The sequence below is a fragment of the Heloderma suspectum genome, chromosome 1 (genome assembly GCF_057233095.1).
Source record: "Heloderma suspectum isolate Gila_16-S chromosome 1, 16-S_ref, whole genome shotgun sequence".
Taxonomy (NCBI): domain Eukaryota; kingdom Metazoa; phylum Chordata; class Lepidosauria; order Squamata; family Helodermatidae; genus Heloderma; species Heloderma suspectum.
Window position 1 is genome coordinate 20,797,424 of NC_139458.1, and position 22,808 is coordinate 20,820,231.

Here is a 22,808-nt window from a genome sequence, read left to right on the forward strand (position 1 = left end):
GTACCCTAACAAGTTAAGACACAAAGAGCAAATGACGTTTGGCTACAGCACACGCCAGTTGGGTTGTGGGAAGGGATGTGTGAAAAATGCATTTCAGTTAATTTTTGAGCAGGATTTACCCAGTTTGCACCTCCCAGAACTGAACTCAGAACCGAACGCAATCTGTGTTGAAAAATGCATATATTTGCTAAATGTGCATAAAAATGTACATACTTTTGAAAAATGTACACCAACGCACTTAGATCAATGGGAGAAATGAGCACAATTGATGCGTACATTTGGGGAAATCTGCATGAACATATGCATCTGTTGCAAAAAGGGGGAGGGGAGTTCACAATGTGATACAGACACGAGTTGGAGTGAGTTTTGAGGTGGAATTCAGAGAACCTCGAAAGCTTGAGTTTTGCTGATTCACACATCCCTAGTTGAGAGGCTCACAAAACAAAACACTAGCTGCACTTAAAAACCCAAAGGATGAGAGAAACTCCTTTTTTGAGAAAGATACTCAAAATACATATATACTAAGAAAAGGGATGGACAAATCAGACTAGACTATTCCCAGACCATGAGAGTTTCATATATTCATTTATTTGTCAATTCCATTCCATTTTCACATTAATCTGTGTGTGTGTGTGTGTGTGTGTGTAAGGCTGCAATCCTATGCCAATTTTACCTGGAATTAAGACCCACTGAACTCAGTGGAACTAACTTCTGAGTAGACACACACAGGATTGCACTGTTGATGTATTAAGTAAACACATAAGCAAGCAATGCCATGAACTGCTCTCATCACCCAGCCTAACTCTCAATGCGTTCTACTAAAATTAACTGACATTTGCCCACTAGAGATTTTTCAGAATCTATTCCCTTTAGGAAGCAACCTCTCTTTAGCACAAAGGATAAGTTAGCCCCAAATGGAAGACTGAAATGCAGCATGAACCCAGGAACACAGCAAATAGCTCCATTTTAAAAGCACCACTTAAGGTACATGTTTACATAAACATGACTGACAACTGGCACATGAGCATCTTGCACTTCTGTGATGCTATTGAACTATTTTTGGTCCTCTTTTTTTGGATTATTCTCTGTGGCCAAACTGTCAGTCGTGACATGTTCCCTGCTTTATGAATGACATTTCCCATATTTTTGATTAATAGGGAATATTATGCATAGTTTAGCTTCCATTATGTGCTGTAAAATGGAAATAACAAATAGAAAAAATAGCTCTAGAGAATCTTTTCAGACCTCTATGAAGGGATAAGCAAAATCCTGATAGATTAATGATTGCTTCAATACAGTCTGCAGCTGGAGTTCCCTCCGGAGAAATATATAAAAAAGGAAAGGATGCCAAGATTGAATTTACACATCCAATGTTTATTCAGACACCAAGGCTGAGTGTTAATCGCCAGATACGTTTAACATGCACAAGTGGATCAACAAATAAAAGATGTAGGTCAAGTATACTATAACGGTGTTATATCTGCCATAAAAACCAAGGCCACAATCCAACACAAATATAGGTATGTTTAAATCCATTTAAATCACTGGGCTTAAGTGCACTGGGTTCCATGTTGGATTGTGCGCAAATTCTAAAATAATTCCCAAACAGCATTACCAAAAGCCACTGGGAGATCTGGCTTGCAGCCAATTTTTTAAAAAAATGAAAGTGGGGTTATTTTCCAATTTTGAACTACAGTTTCGATTGGCCATTCCAAAATTTTTAACAAATGAACTTATGGGTGATAGTTGCCTATTTCTGCCTGTTATACGGCTGATTCAATCATAGTTCCTCTTTAAGGGAAGGGGAAGAAAAGGTGGGGACCCTATTAGGGTGGGTCAGAAGCATGATCTGTGGGGGCTTGGATCATCAGGGGCAGATTATCTCATCACCCAGCATATCTGTGCCTTATTCAAAACATGCTCCTAACATGAACTTTTTAGTTTTACTCCAGCACTCAGCCAAAATCTCTTCATGGAAGAAAGACTGGCCTTTATTACAGGCTGAGTGAGTTTTCCAGCTGCCCTCAGAAAATTCCAAAAAGGTATGAATGGCCAGGTGATAAAGCTGTTATGGGAACTAAATACTTTAATTATGCTCCTCTTCCTGAAGACAACAGACCTCTAAGTTAAGAATGTCAAATGCTGCAGAAGCAAATAAAGGAGACTTGATGGCCAATTTCTCCCTAATTCCTCAACCTCTCTGAAACCAATGAATGTCAGAGAAAAAGCAAAGAGAATGTCTGGATCAGTCCTAGCAAAATTGGCCATGAGGGTGCCCATGCCCACATGGGGTGCCAGAAGTTATAATAAAGAAGGACTTGCTGGATTAGAACAAAGGTCTATCTAATCCAGCATCTAGTTCCTCAGAGTGGCCAACCAGATGTCTTTGGAAAGCCCACAAGCAAGACATGACGACAACAGCCCTCTCCCGTTGTTGCTCCCCAGTAACTGGTGCCCAGTGGTACACTGCCTCTGAATTTGGAGGTTCCATTTAATTATCATGATTAATAGACGTTGACTGACCTCTCCACCATTAGTTTGTCCAATTCTTTTTCAAAGCCATCTAGCCAGCGGCAATCTGCCACATTTTGCTGAGCAAAGTTCATGCATTCATTGTGTTTTGTGTGAAGAAATCCTTTATTTTGTCTATCCTGAACCAGAATGACCCCCCAAGTTATAGCATTATGAGAGAAAGAGAAAAACCTCTCTCTCTGAAAGCACTTCTTCACGAGGCGCTCTGTTAAACTATGGAATTCACTTCCACAAATTGTAGTGATGGCCACCAATTTGGATGGCAAATCAGTCAATCCTAAAGGAAATCAACCCTGAGTGCTCATTGGAAGGACAGATACTGAAGCTGAAGCTCAAATATTTTGGCCACCTAATGCAAAGAGAAAACTCTCTGGAAAAGACCCTGATGCTGGGAAAGACTGAAGGCAAAAGGAGAAGGTGACGGCAGAGGATGAGATCGCTAGATAGCATCACCGATGCAATGAATATGAACTTGAGCACGCTCCGGGAGAGAGCGCAGGACAGGAAGGCCTGGCGTGCTATGGTCTATGGGGTCACGAAGAGTTGGACACGACTGAACGACTGAACAACAAAAAGAGAGTTTAGACAAATATATGGAGACTACAGTCATCTAAGTCTACTAGTCATAATGGCTGTATATATTACCTCTGGATTCAGAGGCAGTATGACAATGTACACCACTAGTTACTGGGAAACATGGGCAGGATGCTGTTGCTCTCATGTACTGCTTATGGGCTTGCCACAGCATCTGGTTGGCCACTGTGTGAACAGAATGCTGGACTAGATAGGTTTTTGGTCTGATCTAGCAGGGCTCTTCTTATGTTCCTATATCGACTTTCTCCACAGCATGCATACTTTTATGAACCTCTACCACGCACACATGAACTGCCTTTTTTGAGACTGAAAAGCCCCAAACCATGTTGCCTTTCCTTGTAACAAGAGGGAACAGAGGGTTGTTTACAGAGGGTATTTAAGAATAAGACATGCCAAATGTAATGCTAATTTTATTTCATCTGGAGATATATATACACACACACATGCATATACACATTACATAATATATATGCCCTCGGAGCACCCAAAAACATTTGTACATGAAAGCATTCAGCCAGGCATCATCTGTCCTCTTAGAGGGAACTGGAGTCACTTTTGTAGAGGGAGTATTAGTAGCATCAACAATATCTAGCAGCAGATTCAGGACACAAAAGGATGTACTGAAATGGGATAGAGGACTTGGATAAATGCAATGTAACGATCAAAACCAGGATTATTAGTTACCCATCAGATCCTGAACAGCCTCAAGTGAGCCTTTACACATGAAATGCAAGACAGCAGAGCCCTCAAACTTCTGAGTTGTTGAGCTACTAGGCCAATATCAAAGAGATGGAACCACGGCTCATACCACACATAAACTGCCTCTTGCAGCAAAAGGAGCAGCTGTTATCCTACTAGCTTTCCTTGAAGGAATTAATAAGGCTACAGTGTAACCAAAACTGCTATGGCACTGTGCCTGAAACAGCAACAGAGAGCAAGCAATTTTATTTCCCAGAGTGCTTAACAATTCTAGAACCTTCTTAGTGGCACAGGTAGTAGGGCAGTGCTTAACCTCCTGGGAAAACTCTTTGAAAAACCCTTTCGTTAACCTTGAAATTCCTTGGAGTTCACCAGAGCAGGAATATCCAAGTTTGCCTTGAAATTTTACTTCAGATGAAACCCAGTGGCAATTAAAAACATAAGGACACAAGAAGGAACATGGTGGTTCAGACCAAGGCCTATCTGCTCCCGCATTCTGTTTGCACAGTGGCCAACCAGGTACCCATGGGAAACCCACAAGAAGGACATGAGTGCAAAAGCACCCTACTGTTTGTATTCCCAACAACTGGCATGATATTGCTCTGATACTGGAGGGCAATATCTGCCCTGATATTGGAAGTAAAATATAACCATCATGACTAAGTAGCCAATGATATACTTATCTTCCCTGAATTTGCCCAATTTCCTTTTAAAGCCATCCAAGTGGCTGGCCTTCACTATATCTTGTGGTAGCAAATGCCTCTCCATGAATCCCTGGAAGAACTGCTGAAATCAAGGTTGACAACAGTGTGATTGATAGACCACTTGTCTGATTCATTCAGGAAACCCCTGGAATCCTGACTAAATTTGAGATGCATGCACTATTCTTCTCCTTATGTTTATCTAATCTTCCAAAAAGGGCTCCAGCAAAAGAAGCTAAGCCACAGAATCCACTGGCTTGTGCAATTCTCTCCCCTCCCAATTAAGGCTTCTGAAATGTTGCTGTATATTATTTTCCCCTCTGACTGTGAGATCTACAGTCTGCATTTTGCTTAACTCTTTTCATCTTTAATAGAAGTTGTCTTTTAAGATGCTCCAGAGAGTTCTTTGCTCATAGCTAGGTGTCACAGCAGAAAATAAAAACTAATATACAGCACATGGAGGAGCACTCAAATATCAAGTGACAAGGGATCAGCCTCCAACCTTCTCTTTCCTCTGCACAATTTACAGATTGCAAGGTTGGCTGGTACAGCTGCATGGAGAGAAGGCAAAGCACACAGAAAAACCTAGGAAGACCAATTATTTAATAGTAATAAAACATTAAATTTTATTATTTGTTTAATAACAACAAAACATTTGTTTCCCCTTTTGTTCGTCAGGAGAACAAAAGGGGAAACAAAAATGATTAAAGAATCCCAGATATTTAAAGAAAGTCTACACTAAAATGTGTCTCATACACTCACCTACATGTAAGCACACTTCAGGCTTATGGGATCTGCTTTGTCTTTTAACAGAACAGGGGTGCATAACCTCTGCCCCACAAAAGATCTGCATCTGGCCTGCAGAGGCTTCTGCCACTTCCACAGGCCCTGCACCCTCCATAAACCCCACCCCTACTGGGATTGGGAAGGAGGCGGAAAGAGGTCCTGATGCACAAGTGAGTATCCACTCATGCAATGTTGCATGTTGCCCCGTATCATGCCACGCATTTGGGTGCTAGGTGATACTGGTGTAGGAAGGAAGAACCACGTTATACAGCCAACCCATTTGTTTTCAAATTGTGTTTCAAGGAATACTGGAGCTCCTTGAAAGTTCATAAGCCATTAGTCAATTAGAAGATTTGTAATGGTGGGAAAGATTCCCTGAAAGATCAGTATTGTTTCCTTCTGCAACACATGTCCACACGGGAGTTCTATCTGAATGCATTCTAAGGCACACTCTCAGTTCACATGGGGTGATCATGAGATCCAACACAATTGGCCAGTGACCCATAAGAATACAGGGTATACCTTAGAACACTTCCTACAATCTTGTGCAATGTACACGGATTCCATGGTGGACATGCAGGGGCTCCTCAGAAGTCAAGGCATAGGGATGAGCAATCAAGCAATTTTCATAATCGCCCAAGATTCTCCAAACACCAATTTGAAGCTCAGCTCACCTCATTTCCCACCTTCACTTACACACTTTTCTTGTTTGGGATGAATAGGGAAAATGTGCATTTCCCACCACCACCACCCATTAAGTGTAAATATTCACATTTTTAAAAATGTCTACTTTTTGAGCATGAATGCAAGTTCAGGAATTTGCGAGCATTTTCAGAGAACATGCTCTCCTGCTCACCTTCAGGGTTGCAGACATTAATGAAATTCTTGTACATTCCTAGAAAAGCAAAGAGGTAGAAAGTTGAAGGTGGAAAATTGAAAACCACAAAGCCAGGTTATGGAGTCCCTTCTTACAGATGTTACCCAACAAGCGTGGGACTCATCTATAGGTATGCGGTGCCTGTGCCACTCCAATAACATATAAATAAGGTCTGAATAAATGTTCTTCTGTCATAAAGAGATTTTTTATTCCCTCACCAGATCTGGGGTCAGTAACTAGTCATCGTTACTACAACCAACACAGCAAATACTCTTCTACCTTTTCTTAACTTTGCACAACAAATCTGTACCTGGGGGAAAAAATGAAAAATACTGCTCTACATTTATGCCTTATGGTTTGCTCATTCACCACAGGACAAGCTACCAAAGAAAAAGCCCATGTAGTTTAATCTTTAGGTAAGCAAAACTGTCAACATCTAATCTAAAAATATGTCAGTTCCTGGTCTGTGTATAGAATATTTAATGGGGTATTGAAAATGCAGTTATTGAGAAGTCAACCATGTTTACACACCCTATTGAATGAACAAGCCAAGCTAAAGCAGGCAGAACCACATCAACCCAAGCATGTTTCTACAGTAAAGGGGTGTATGTGCGTGTGTTTAATGTGGGACTTCTTGTACTGTGCACCATACACAGGCTGATAGGGAAACAGAACTTAAGCCTAGTATTTAATTCCACCAAGAAATATATGCATTTCGAAGTGGAGTACCGTGGGATCCTCTGCGGTATAAACACTAAATGGATAATACGTGTAATAAATCTAAGTGAGCAATAACATGGTTCCTATTTACAATTTTCCAGTAGTTGTTCATGTTCTCCAAGCTTGGGGCAAACAAGTGACAGCCAATGCATAGCCTCCCATAGAGTTCTTGATACCGTGCTGCCCCACACCCCTCCACCCATCTTGTTTTCTCTCAGAAAGGAAGACACATGGTAAAGAGGGGCTGGGCTGCTATGCTGCTAGAAGCCCTGCAGTGTGGAGCTTTCCCTATATATTATCACTGGGGGAAAGACAGCTGAGGGGATGTGTTGTTGTATTCTTACTTCTACTCCCTGTTCCAGGAACAAGGACTACTGGAGAAATAGAGTTCAGCAGGAAATTCTACTGTGTCACCCTCAGGGCCGTATAGTTCAGCCAGGAGTACTACAGCAACACTCTCAATGTAGATCTGGGAAACCGCCTGGTAAAGTAGAACTAGTGCTTGGGCGATAGATGAACCAGGGAGGGGATGCTGGGTGGGCTAAAGCCTCTCCCCAACTCTGGACCTACCTTGTTTTCAGTCCCCCTACACTGCTTTATTTTTTTTGGATGAGTACAAAGTAATGCGGGTAAAGAGCTCAGTGGCTATAGCTCAGTGGCAGAACACCTGCTTTGCATGCAGAAGGCCTCAGGTTCAATCCCCAGCAACTCCAGGTAGTGCCAGGAAGGAATCCTGCCTCAAACCCTGGAGAGCCACTGCCAATCAGGGTCGACCACAGTGGGCTAGATGGACCAATGTTCTGATTCAGTATAAGGCAGCTTCCTAGGTTCCTAATGAAACAGCAGCCATAGTGGCATTACCAACCCTTCGCTATTGAAGTCAACTCTGCCAACAAAGCACTTGACATTTTGCCCCGCACTGAAATGCATAGAGGAAAGCCACTTCCAACAAAAGTTTACAGGCGCTTCAATGGCTTGTCATACAGAGTCGCTGCATTAAATGGCTCACAAAAATACATCCATCAACACGATGGAGACCAAAATGGCATTTTGATTGACATCTTATGTTGACAGAAGGCAGCTTTTCACGTGGCATTTCAAAGACACGGGACTCAGCCCCATTTCTTGGAAGGGAAAATAAAAGTCCATGCAAAGTATTTTGTTCGATTAATACATTTATCTGGCTCTCAGCCAGACCCGTGAACTTCAAAACTCCAGCAAAAGGTTTGGCAGTTCATCGGTCTGGCTGAGAGCCAGATGTGCCTATTAACCCCATTCCATAAAAATATTTGCATGCCTTTCGAAAGACATGAGCTTTACCCTCTGTATTTAAATTGTAATACAAGAAGTATCCTTCAATCCTTCCAGATGCTATGAGGAAAATCAAAGTCTTCTAGGATAAACATTTGGGGAGTAATGCGTTCATGATACAACAAAATCTTAACCCATTTACATTCACCTTTTATTCCAAAAAGCAAAAGGGTTAAAAGTCGGGATAGGGGACAACTGGTAACTCAGTGATTAGCCAGTGAGCTCTGTCTGCACTGTATCCATTTCAAAACACTCATTTGAGTGATGCTTTCATAATACTCATACAGATTTGCAGATTGTTAAGTGTTATTGACAGGTGCAAGGGAAGCTGCAGTTTGTGATTATAAAAAACAAACAAACATAAAAAATGCCGTGCTTGATCAGACTAAGGGCCATATAATTTCCAGCACCTGTACCATCCAAACACTTTTGGATGCTCAGAGGCAGGACAAGAAATCAAGCTGGTTATGAACTCTCTCAAAAGTCCATACAGAGGTGACCTCACAACGCAAGCTGTTTTGGATGCAACTGCTTATCCACTCCAATCAGGTTTTAGGTCTGGTTATGGGACGGAAACATCCTTTGTCGCCCTGGTTGATTACTTCTGCTGGGGAATGGATGGGAGGAATGCAACCCTGTTGGTTCTTCTGGACCTCTCAGCGGCTTTTGATACCATCGACCATGGTATTCTTCCGGATTGTTTATCTGGATTGGGCTTGGGAGGCACGGTTTTAAAATTGCTCTGGTCCTTTCTGGAGGAGCAGTCTCAGAAGGTGGTGCTGGGGGACTTCTCTTCCACCCCATGGTCATTAGCCTGTGGGTTGCCACAAGGTTCCATCTTGTCACCCATGCTTTTTAACATTTACATGAAACTGCTGGGGTAAGTCATCAGGAGGTTTGGGCTGAAATGCCATCAGTATGCGGATGATACTGAACTCTACCTCTCGTTTCCATCTGCACATCCCAGGGAGGCTGTGGAACTCTTGAACCAGTATTTGGATACTGTTTTGGGATGGATGAGGGTGAACAAGCTGAAACTTAATCTAGACAAGATGGAGGTACTGTGTTTGGGAAACCAACTACTTCAGATGGAGGTTTACAACTTGTCTTAAACGGCGTTGCACTCCCCCTAAAAGACCAAGTGTGCAGTCTGGACTCCTGGACTCTGAGATAGCTGGGGAAGCCCAGGTGGCTGCAGTGTCCAGGAGTGCATTTTACCAGCTTCGGCTTGTATGCCAGCTGCCCTATCTGGCTCGTCTGCCCTGTCTGGACTCTGGACAGACCATGCCTCAGTTATCCACACACTAGTCACATCCAGGCTGGACTACTGTAATGCGCTATACATGTGACTGCCTTTGAAGATGGTTCAGAAACCTCCACTGGTGCAGAATGCGGCCACTTGAGTACTGCTGGGGGTGAGGCAAATCGATCACACAATGCCTATATCCTGCACCAGCTGCACCGGTGTGTTTCTGAGAACAATCTGAGGTGCCGGTTTTGACCTTCAACGCCTTAAAACACTTTGGGACCAAGTTACTTGAAGGACCGCCTTCACCCATATCATCCTGCCTACACATTAAGATCAGAAGGAGAGGCCCTTCTCATTTGCCCACCAATGAGAGCAGTCAGATGGGTGACCACACATGAGAGGGTTTTTTCTGCAGTGGTCCCACACCTTTGGAGCAAGTTGCCATCAGAGGTTCGCCATGTTCCTTCATTGCAAGCTTTTAAGAAGGCTTGAAAACGTATCATTTTACCGTGGCCTTCTCTTAATATGACTGCTGTTGTCACTGTTAGGGCCGTTGTTGTTGCTGGTTTTATTGTTGGCTTTTATTGTCGTTTTTCTTGCTATTTTACTGTATTTATGTTTTTATAATTTTTAATATTTTACCTGTTTTTATGTATTTTTAATTGCTGTAAGCTTCCTTGGGAGGGCTTCTGCCCTGAAAGAAATATTTTACATAAATAAATAAAATTAACCTTAGTAAAATGGTGTGGAATGCGGTTGAGAAGTGCAAGAGAAGTTGTGTTGCTCACCCAAAATTGTACCAAATTGTGTACCCAACAGGTGCAAAAGATACTTGGTCAACTATATTCAATAATACAAGTACAAGAGAAATGGCTGCGCTTCCTGGGGTTGGGAAGAGTATCACAGATTTTAAAAATGCACTTCTGAGTGCTTAAAAAATGCAGCGCAACAGTGAAAGGGATACCTTTAGGAGAGACATATGCATCATGCCCAACAAATGCAGTTTTAATGCAAGAGCTAGAAATTGTATTGTTGCAATTTAGTGCATCATGAAGCAAGAAACATGGAGACAGTGAGATGCCAAGTGGTGAGAATGACGGACTGGGAGCTGGGAGATCCGGGTTCTAGTCCCCACTTGGCCATGGAAGCTCACTGGGTGACTTTGGGCCAGTCACAGACTCTCAGCCCAACCTACCTCACAGGGTTGCTGTTGTGAGGATAAAATGGAGAGGAGGAGGATAATGTAAGCCGCCTTGGGTTCCTTGCAAGAGGAAAGAAGGCGGGATATAAATGCAATAAATAAATAAAATAATTGGGCCAACGTGCTTTGAATACAGGATACAACATGCCTAGCCACATGGGATTCTTCCACAGGCTGGATTTTTAAAAATGTGTTGTTGTTTTTAACAATGGATGGTATCTGACCCAGCTATCCCATCTTTGCAGACAGTTTCAGTTCCAAGATGAAGCCTTTATATTGATTCAGGCTGTTACCCATAGGACAAAGCAGTAAAAGAAAAAATGTGTTTTCCCTTGGGAAATATAAAAAACACTGGTAAGGTAGGTTTGTCTCTCTACCACTTTTCATTCATCCCGGCTCCTACAGAAGACAAAGAAAAAGAAGAAAAATGCAACACATAGCAGCCATATTAAAACTGGTGACGAAGCATTTGTGAACCACCCAGAGAGCTTTTGTGAACTGCCCAGAGAGCTTCGGCTATTGGGCAGTAGAGAAAAGAAATAAATGAAATAATAAAAAATAAAGAAGCACCAGTTCACACAATCTACACCTGGAAAATACCAGTTGTGCATTAAGCTTGGACGCACAACGTGCCACACATGATGTAAGACATAATGTGAGGCAGACTCATATACCTGTGCATGTACCTATGCCCATTTCCTGCAATCCTGAACACATATGCCCCATGACACATTGCTATGTTGGGTGGGAGGAGCATCCACGGAACTGCATGCATATGGGATTTCTGGGTGGCAATTGTGTCAACCAAACCTACCTTCGAAAGCAATCTAGGCTTCAAACAAAAAGGGTTGTAGCCAATGTTAGTCCTACTTAGAGTAGACCCATTGAAATTAATGGAATTTGAGTTAGACCAGTCTTCGCCCTACCTGGCACCTTTCAGATGTGTTGGACTACAACTCCCAGCACCCCTACCCAGTCTGGCTGGCTGCAGAATTCAGGAAGTTATAGTCCAACACATCGGGGGGGGGGGGCGCAGGTTGGGGAAGACCGAGTTAGACTAACATTGGATACCACCCATTGGATACAACCCTAGGGAGGGCAAAATCAGTCAGGGATGCTCTGACTTGGATTCCTGCATTGAGCAGGAAGTTGGACTCAATGGTCTTGTAGGCCCCTTCCAACCCTACTATTCTATGATTCTATGAAAATCTTCTTCTCTACCATTAAGTGAGTCAGACAACTGAGTAAGTCATACTCATGGACAAACACACAAAAGACCAGTGGACAAACCCTTAGCTTTATTAGGCTTTGCCCAGGAGTCTTTCATCACAACAGTGGCATTTTCTGGACCAACAGCCAAATGGTTTACTCAAGGGGATACTTAAGTTATTCTCAGATTTATAGGCTTTAATGGGTACTGACAGCAATAAGCGACACATCACAAATCATAAATGAGCTGGCATTCTATTTTTGCATACTAGATGGCTTTGGAGATTTCTTTCTTTTGCTGTTGTGATGCTATGACTACATTTCAGAGTCATTCTGAACACGAGTGGTACAATCCAACAAAAAGTTAGTTGCAAGGGACTATGCCCCATTAAAATCCATTGGTCCTAAGCCTTTTGCTATACAGTTCAGTTCCAGTGATTTCAATGGGATTTAGCCATGACAAATTTTCACAGGATTGCACCCGAATGATGACACAGAAAGCCAAATTCTATACTCAAAATTATTCATACCATGAAGGTTTACATCTATTTTTCTTATAAGAGTGAACTCTGGTGAGAGCAGCATGCTGGTACTAACTGGGGGGCAGGGAGAGAGACTGTCCAGGGGGGTTATTTGGAAGGAAAAAACAGCAGACAGGAAGGGGATGCTTAACCCTTTCCCCACCCACCAATTATTTCTTTCAAATGTACCTGATAGTTTTTTTATCCCTCACCCACCACTCCCCAGCCAAGCTCCAAAACCAGAATTAAGACCAAGTGGAAGAGAAGATGTCAGAGCAGCGTGAGATGCTTTGAGTGCCATTTAGCTGCCTTAAGTACCATTTTTCTTGATAGAATGGTGGGCTACAAATCAAATAAATACAAAAATAAGGGGAGCATTTGCAGTGGAGAATTGTCTGGCATGGGAGAGGTTAAGCAGCCATTATCGTAGCAAATACAGGATTTGGAAGACAACAGTTGCTGAGAATAGTGTCTCACGGGAGCCAAAGTGCCAGTGAAATCAATAAGGCTGAGATACGGATTTTCTCAAATCAGTACCAGCGCCATGTTTGGGGAATGGGGGGTGGGGGTGGCTTGGGTAAGATGGCTGTAGTGGGGGGCCCTCCCTGAATGGGCTTATGTCCTCCTAGCTTCTGTCCCCACTGCCTATTCATTTGCCCTCTCCCTCTGGGTCCCATCCATACAACTGCCCAGAGGGAGAATGAAAGACAGGTAAAGGATGCTGCTCCATCCCTTCACTTACGTCACTGCTTGCATGCTCAGAGAGGGCAGGTGAACAGACAGCAAGAGGGAGAAGAGGAGGTGGAGGAAGCTGACAGTGCCCCCACCTGCAAGGGTGTGGGCCTTGGCGTGTGCCCAACGATACCTACCTTTAACTCCAGCCCTGCTCAGAAGGAACCAATATGCTCAATGAAGTGCTTATGAACACCTGAGTTAACTATCTGGATCCAGGCCATGAAAACTAAAGAACTGGGTGCATTATAAGTGCTGAAGATGATTAACAACAACAACAACAGGAAATGAAAAGCTGGCGAAATCCCACATGGAGGATGCATGGGACGAAACCAGTCGGCCATAGCACTGAAACCATGTTCCCTTTTAATCCTGCTGTCATTATGAATTATAACGTGGGAAGTACGTAAAGTATGTTATTATAGCATCATCTGTAATATAAAGATTAACATCTCTCCTGCAAACAGTACCTGGGGCAAGCAAAACAAAGTCAGAGCCACTGAAAAGACAGCCCAGCCTGCAGGCTCTACAAGTGGATATATATAACGAACACCGATACACTTTCTATCATTCAAAAATAAGAAACCAAAATTATTCACGTCGAGCGGCAGGCGGATTTTTATCACTCGGTCTGTCAAGGCTGTCAGCCCCAGAGAGGTATTACAATAGTTAAATATATAATGGTACTGAAGAACTGGAATGTCACCAATAAAAAGGAGGCGAAACAGGTGCACGCTGTCAAATTACTGCCTGCTTGGAAAGTCACGATTATCGCTTTAAGTGCGGAATGCTACAATCCCCAGTGAAGCAAAGCCACTGAGCACAACAGCTGCTGCTCTCAGACCTGTGGGAGCGTGCAAGGGATGCGGGGGGGGGGGGTGGAGGAAGAGGAGAGATACCCTGATCAACGCATCTTATAAAGGAATGAGGTTAAAGAGGGGAGAAACTTAAGGGAGAAAAATAAGATCTGGCTACATGAACAGGTTGTTCTGAGATCAGACAAACACGATGAAGATTAAGTGCTGCAGAAAGAGCAAATAAAAATTAAAATCCGCTGGACCCAAGTTTGCCAAATGGGCACATACACAGTGGAGGGAGGGGAAGAAACACATGCAACAAATGGAGGACACAAAAGAAATGGAGATGTATGGTTGAGAGGAGCAGCTGGAAATGAATAAGGGTGTGTCGGGCAGGGGTCGGGGGGAGTTAAGGCTACAAACGTGAAGGGAAGTAGCCACAGGGATCCTTGCGATGGGCTGGCCCCTCACAGGCCCGTCTGAATTTTCAGCTTTCCTTTTAAGAAGTAACTCTCTAAGGGAAAACATGCCAGCACCCTAACAAATTGTTCACTAAGTGGTAGTACAATAATTTTCAAGCCTATCAGGCTACCTGCATGACTGTTTTGCCTGTTCTTCCATGATTCCCTGCTCCCCTAGGAGTGTCAGAAGCTCACTGGGTACCCCTAGGGTGTTCACTCTCTCTCAGCTTATCCTACCTCACAGGGTTATTGTGAGAGTAAAAATAAATGGGGGAGGGGGGAGAACCATGTTATGCCTCCCTAAGCTCCCTGGAGAAAAGGTAGGATGTAACTGGAATGAATGAATGAATGAACAAATGCGATACATAAAATATCCATATTCACTGTCTCAGTGCAGTGCAACACCTTGGTCTTATTTTTTTACTTGGTAAAGTTTATTTCAAGTACACTCTCTTTTGTGTGTGTTTAGGATCACAAGTCAAAAACAGAAATCTGCAAACAAAACACAAGTCTGTACAACTTATGACACACATATAATTATCAGTTGTTTACCCTTGGCAAAAAATAAAAAAATAACCAAGGGCTAATCCATAAATGTATTCCTTTGGCAGTACAGCAGTCTTGGTGCCCTCCGGATGTGTTGGACTGCAACTCCCATGCTAGCTGGGAATGGTGGGAGTTGTAATCCAACATAAAAGGAGGGAACCAGTTTGGGAAAGGCTGCAGTAGAGTTTTCACATAGTGATTTTACAGCCTTAGTTTCACATGGGCAGGCATTTGTCTGAAATTGCCCCCACTTCTGAATACAGGGATGGGAATACATTAGGAAACAAGCAAACAACCCTGCACAGATTTTTAAAAATAGTAGATAATCAAGCATAAGGTAGGACAGAACCCTGCTCTCTAACAGGCTAGCGTTTCACACTTATTGACATGGGGGAACATTCAATCAAGTGTTCTAAAGTAGTACATACCCTGGCAGACTGTTCCACATGATTCTCCTGAATGTGTAGATTCAGTAGCGATGTCAGCAGAATCCGGTTGGGGGGTGGAGCTCGATGAGCTTTTTTGTCTTCCACCAGCTGACCCAACTTGGTGCACAAGGAGTTGAGCCAGCTAGCGGAATTTCTGTTAATGTTGCGTGTACATGTGTAAAAAGACATTTGCGCAGATTTTGGCTGGAAATTATGTGCATTTGCATAATTTGTGCAAATTACGACCATAATTTGCGCAGAATGTGCAAAATCAAGCGATTTACAGCTGAAAACTGAGCAGATTGTGCAACTTTGTGCAATTTCCGGCCATAATTTGCACAGACCTCTATTTCAACAAATTACATCCGATACCAAAAAAAGGGGTTAAAAGTCCCCGGAACTCAGGGAAACTGCACAGCGCCATTCACAAAAGCAAGTCCAGCGAGCCCCAAAAGGGCTAGATTTCCCAGCAATAGACATCCCTAAGATTCAGCCCTTGAACATTTCACTTTCCATTCAATTCCTTTTGGTTTCTATCCTGCTAGCATTTAATAAAAACTTCATAGGACTTCATAGGGCTTGCCACTAGCAACAGCGCCTACAGGCTCATATAAATTAGGACTGCCACCTTTTGTTTAAGACAAAGGAGAACAGCCCTGCCAGATGATTGACACTGTGGTAATCTTGCAGAGCTGGCTAGGTTGCAGAGTTGGGCTCTCCGCATACACTACAGAGCTTGGCTGCAAAGGGCTACCTACCCTTAGTCTAGGATGCTCTCTTTTCACATATTTGCAGATGCAGGTAAGTGCACAAAATATAGCAATATAACAACATGATGGAGGAATGGACAGATAGACATGCAACAGCAAACTACTCAGCAATGGACTGAGCAACTATAATGAGCATTAGCCACTATCCACAATAGCAAACCAGTCAGCAATTGAGTGGGGAACTATGAACAGTGATTATATTGGATGGATACACAATAGCTAGCCAGGCTGTGGTTGATGAAAAACTATGGTGAACGCTAGTTGGATCTGATAGATAGACAATAGCTAGTCTGTCTCTGGGCCTTTCAGTCAAAAATAATGTACAATTAAGGTACATCTCTGTGCCTTAAAATACGAAATCACCCACAATAATGCTAAAGTCTTAACAAACAATGTATAATAACAGTTTTTAGAAAAACGAATCCTCTCAAAAATTGCAAATAATATATCCCAAACATAGGGAATTGTTGCACTTCCCTACTCAACTCCTACCACACAAAACAGATGGGCATTGTGGCAGAGCTATCTCTGGGGTTTACAGCAAGCACCCAGATACCAGCTTTTATACTGCTTATTTTTAAACTTAGTCTGCCTGCGCAGACAGCCTGAGCAAAAGAACAAAAACAAAAACCAGGAAGCACCCTTTATCCAGGCATCCAGTTTCTACCATGCCCAGGAGCTATAAACTACTTAAGACAAATTGCTGATCTTTTTGAAGAAGAAGAAGAAGAAGAAGAAGAAGACCACCCACTGTGACACAGGGTTTCCACCACTTCCACTTTCTTTTTATTGTTTCCTTGTGAAGCAGTCCTCAAATATTTCCACTTTATAGAGGGGGGGGAGCAGACACAACTTGTGGCCCTCCAGATGTTTTGGCCTACAACTCCCATCATGCCTCACCATTGGCTATGCTGACTTGGGGTGATGTGAGTTACAGGCCAAAATGTCTGAAGGGCCAGAATTTGCCTACTCCTGCTATAGAGGTAATGGGGGGGATTAAGTCTGAGGGTAGTGATATGGGGGTACCCACTAATGTACAATTCTGGTAGGGCCCTGAACCTCAGTCTCCCAGGGAGGCCTGACTAACACACTACCCCATGTACCACTTCCTTCATTTTTCTCCTTGGAGTACACCTTCCTTTCCTTCGCAATCCAGGCCCTTTACCTCTTATCACCCTCCCAACACTTCATCCTTCCTATTTTCTCTCTGCCTCTTGACCCAACTGCACCCCGTCCCCCTCTGTGAAACACATACACCTTCCTGTCTCCAGACTGATCTAATTTTCTATGGCAATGGCCCATCTGATCCCATTGGCTCCATATGCCCCCTTGTTAACCCTCATCTCCAGTTTTGGATTGACTCTCCCATTCACTGTCATGGTCCTCCTCTAGGTTGTTCTTTTTTCTGTGCTGATCGCCATTTGCTCCCATCTGAAATTGCCTGTTTCTCTCTACCCCTCCCTCCTGTCAGATCACTCCATCCCCCTCCTGATATTCAGTCTATTAACCTCCCTGACTTCTTCGCTGCTGGCAGCCTTCGCTATCCCTTCCCTTTCCCGACTGCCGTCTGCAAACATATTCCAACTCAAGCCCTCCTACTCTTTCACGCTGCAGGCCTCTTCCCCTAATCTCCCTTTCCTCCTACACTACCACCATGCCTTCGACAGGTTATTATTCTACATATCCTCTTTATTTGCTTCACCTACCCTCAGAATGTAAACTCTGCATGGCAGGAAGCCCGTCTCCTCTGTGTTCATAAAGCACTGTGGAAAACGTACAAAGCTGTATTAGAGAGGTTAATATTACTTTTCCGAGACTCGTTCCTGACTTACAAGTTAGGCGCAAAAGGCTTATTCAGATTAAATGTGTATTTGCAGCAAAGGTTAATTCTCTTCTCCCTTCAAGTGTGCTAGAACATAAAACCGAATACAAGCCAAGCAAACATTATTTTGTTTGCTGTTCATTAGAGAGGGACGCCACTTGGCTGCCACAGCGACGAAGAAAACACAGGCCATGTAATCACATACGGTGATACAAGATAACAATAATGCTACCCGGGCTACCTTAACGTTGTTCTCCACCACTGCAAGGTGCCAACAGGCCTGACTGTGCTTGCTACCCAAGGGGCTGCCTAGAATAACCATGTTTTTACAGGCCCCAGTGAAGCAGTATACAATCCAAGAAGAGCACCCTAAAATTTACAGTGCAGCAGAGAAGGCTGGGATACAACCCCGTGCATTATCCACGAGATGCGTTGTGACACTGAAGGAGATCTTGGGAAGCACCTCTCAGATCGCAGGGTGCAAATGCTCAGGAAGGGAAATACTACAAGGACATAGGAAGCTGCCTTATGAAAGATCAGATCACTGATCCATCTAGCCCAGTATTGTCTCCTCTGACTGGTAATGGCTCTCCAGGGTCTTGGGCACCACGAGATACCAATTGCTGAACCTGGGATGTTCTGCACGCAAAGCATGTACTCTGCCACTGAGTTCCTGTCCCTCCCCAGACCAGAAGGCTATATTCAAACATCAGCTCGACTGTTACCATCATTATCCGCAGTCACTGAACGCATAAGAGCCAATGACGGGCTCCTGATCGGTTACCCCAAATCAAACTAGAAGTTTACCCAACTTGTTTATCAGCATGAGGTTGGTGGTGCTCCTTGACTGCTTTTGCCTGAAGGTTATTTTGGGGAAAGGGGGGGTAGGGGGGGTGTCTAAAACTGTAGTCTCTACTCTCAGTAGCCCATAGGATGCAAGGGGAAAATCCCAAGTAGCCAACTGCTTATCACAAAGTCAGAGGCTAGCTTGCAGAGGGTATACCTATTCAAGGCCAGAATTCCTCAAGGCACCTCTGGGGTCAATGATTACCACAAATATGAGTCTGTAAAGGCCTCAGAAGATCCATGTGTGTAGTAGCATGCTGTGTGGTTCTTGATTTCCGAATATCAAGTACTTTATTTGCTACATTAAAATGCTGCCCTGTCTCCCAAGGAAATCAGAACACTGTTTTAGCTTCAAAACAATTTTTGAACCGGTTCTTTGATCCTTGCCCAAGGCACAGGAGTTTCCTGGTGAAGCAGGGGGTTGAACTTCAGTTTCTACCAGACCAAGCCAACACAATAGTGAATGTGCCACCATGTGTGACGTCTGCTATATTTCAAAATTTGATAACAGAGACAAGATATGTAGAAGATATGGGGATTTTTCAGTACATATTCAATGGCCTTGGGTGTTCGTATTACTAGGCAAAGAAAGCTCCGAGGCAAACCAATGTGGAAACAGGTTAGCTATCTTCCCCACCCATACTTATATGATAAAATAGGAACTACAGAAAGAAAATTTCCATTCTGCTGGGTCCACAGCACAGCTTCCTTCCCATTGAGAAGAAGACATGGGTGGATTTTCTTTATTCTATGATTCAGCACAGATAGATTCTAAATTTGTCACTTGGAGTGGTTGACATGATATTTACCTCTTGTTTTCATGCATCAAACATTCCATGTGAATGCACTGCCACATAGCAAGAATTGAGATTTGCCACATTCTGCAAATCTTCCAGCATGTAATAAATCTGAGACCACCATCACGCAGACACTACATTCAGAAGAAATGTTTATCTTCTGAATACGAGGGGTAAAAGTCACCATGGTGTGACTTAACCACATGACATGATCAATGAACCCCTAGTTTAACAAAATATCCCTCATTTAAAGAGACTTCCCCATGGTCACCCGTAGTAAGATTCATGGACCATGGTATCAAACTTCCCCCCAAGAAGTCTACAGGTTCGCTCCATAGCCTCTAGTAATTCAACATGCAGCACTGTTAAAGGGCTGCTCGGTGTCTGATGCGTCACAGAATCCACTTGCTTCTAGTGACCTACTTAACTACTAACCCAGTTATCTACTCTCCATCTGTCAAGATGAGTTTTAAATCATGCCAGCTCTAACACAAAGCTGTAATGCCAGTTATTCCCAAAGGGACAGGGGTGAGTAAATGTTCCCAGCTATTAAATATAGAAAACCAGAGGACTACCTCAGCAACTCAATAGGAAAACAATGCCGCCATTTAACAGCTAAACCAAGACTCAGGATGACAGCTTTCAAAGATTTGGCTGCAAATATCTCAAAACAAGCTATTATTAAAATGCATAGTATGTTTCTGTTCGTCTTTTCTCTTCCCTTCCCTCCATGTAAATTCTGAAAGTGTTGATCATCACAGAATAATCAGGTTTAACAGGTTAGAAGTAATATATGCTTCTAGTATCCTTAATACATCATAATCTTCTTTCATGGAATTTGAATCTCTGTCATTCCAAACTACTGATTTTTTTTTTTAAGGCTGATGCTTTTAACACGTTTCTATGGTTACTACCCAAGGTCACATCACAGAAGGCTGGACAGCAAGCAGTTCAGAAAGACAAAAGGCAGTTCACATCTTCTGCTGTATTAAATAATGTATGAATGTTAAGGCACTCATGTGGCAGGGGGAGGGGGGGGGCATTGAAAAAGAAGGGTTTGGGCACCTAAGTCCAGAGTCTCCATTATCAAAGACAGCACAGAAAGTATGCTAATGGTTTAGAGTGTGATGACTAATTTTCATTTGGCACACAGTGCCAAAGAATATACATTTTGACCTGAGATCTGCATGGGCAAATCACTCTGAAAGCTGTCAGAGCTAAGGAAATGAAACCAAGGAGAGATTATGGCTGCAGAAAGAACTATTATGGGAAGCAGACTTTAGAGCAGGAATGCAGATCTTCTTTCAGCCCGAGGGCCAAATTCCATTTTGGAGAATCTCTCAGGTGCCGGCCGCATTCCAGTAGTGGGCAGGGTCGAAGTCAAAAGGGACGGGGCCCAAATCCCCCAAAATACCAGCCTATTTTAGCTTAAAGCTTGTACTGCCAGTAACTAAGCCTTAGGAAGGCATTCTAACCTTTTAGAATCAGGGAAAAATTGCATAAATCCAGGAAACCACCAAATGATTGTTGGTTGGGGGAAGGAGAAAGGACCTTCTAGGGAACCCTGGCAGGCCAGATTGGGTCCCCTGGCTTAAGATCCTGCACCCCTGCTTTAGAGGAACAGGGCAAAGAAGAAATGGAATTCCTTGCTGGGGTATGTCAGGGACTGCCCCCAATTTCTTTTTGGAAGATGCACAACCTAATCCTATGCGTACGGAGAAATAAGTATCACTATCTTAAATGGAGCTTATTTCCAGGTAAGGACTGCAGTTTTAATGCTCGCATCTCTAGGGTAAGAGCGATCATCGTATCTGCGATGGAGAAGGATTTCCGACCCACACCCCCCAGACCAAAACCCCAGGGTTCACAAGAGCTGTTTCTGCCACTTCTGAGTAGCTTCGTATAGAGCTCATTGTCTTCAAATTGACCTAAGGTGGGTCACCCCTGCACCATGACCACCATACACATATATCCTTTTTCTGTTGTTTTAATGAATAAGTGGGTCCCATAATGTATGTTTAGGCTAATAACTAGGTGGATCCTGGATTTGAAAGGGTTGAAGTTTTATTGTTTAAGTTCTATTATATTCAGCTATCCAAGACGCTGCTTTAGTTCAACCGATGCACCGTGTGTGCCTCCACAATGTGAGTTTTGAAAGGGAAGCTATGTGAAGTTGGATCCCTGCTAAGGAGAAGTGGGGAGGAACAACTAGCTGCTGAAGGAATCAAATCTAAAGGGAAAGTAAGGGAAAAACTAGGCCTACAGTGATTAAGAAGCTGGGCTGTTAAGAGCACCAGCTCGACTCAACCACATGGCTTGCTAGACAGAGCCAGTCTGGGAAGGCAGGGTGGCTCCTCCCCATGGAGAAGCAAGAAGTATGTATGGTCCAGAGGGAGGTGCCATCCCAAAGTGAAGGAATGCCCTCCGTGGAAGTACTTCTTCACACAGCGCATAGTTAAGCTACAGAATTTGCTACCACAAGTCATAGTGATGGCCACCAATTTGGATGGCTTTAAAAGGGGACAGGACAAATTCGTGGAGGAGAAACCTACCAATGGCTGCTAGTCCTGATGGCTATATGCTACCTCCAGTATCAGAGGCAGTATGCCTAGGTACACCAGTTGCTTGGGAACATCGGTGGGACAGTGCTGTTGCAGTCATGTCCTGCTTATGGGTTTCCTGTGGGCAGCTGGTTGGCCACTGTATGAACAGAATGCTGGACTAGATGGACCCTTGGTCTGATCCAGAATTGCTCTTGTGCTCCTTATGTTCAGACCATTGGTGCATCTAGCCCAGTACTCTTGACACTGATTGGCAGCAGCTCTTCAGGGTTTCAGGCCAGATTCTTCCCTAGCCCTATCTGGAGATGCTAGGGATTGAACCTGGGAGTTTCTGCATGCAAAGCAGGTGCTCTAACATTGAGCTACATCTTCATTAGTTCCACTGGGCTTAGAATCCAATGTACATTTTTGCTAGATTTAGCAACTAGAAATGGCAAACTAGGGCACTATTTCTGTTTTAGTGGTGCAGGAGAAACATTCAGTGGTGACAGGGGATACAAGTTTCAAGGTTCAGGGGTTTGCACTTGAATGTATTTAAGATTACATTGAAAAATAAAATAACTTATTTTAAGATTATTGTTGCAATTCAGACTCAGGTGATCTACATGGGACAATCACACAAAATTAAAACCCGTTTCATTGTTTGCG

General features: G+C 43.4%; 1 protein-coding gene across 1 annotated transcript in view; it reads right to left on the bottom strand.

The window, feature by feature from the left end:
• KIF26A (kinesin family member 26A) overlaps positions 1-22,808 on the bottom strand; it is a 199,068-nt gene that overhangs the window by 59,197 nt on the left and 117,063 nt on the right. The gene's annotated exons all lie outside the window — the stretch shown is intronic.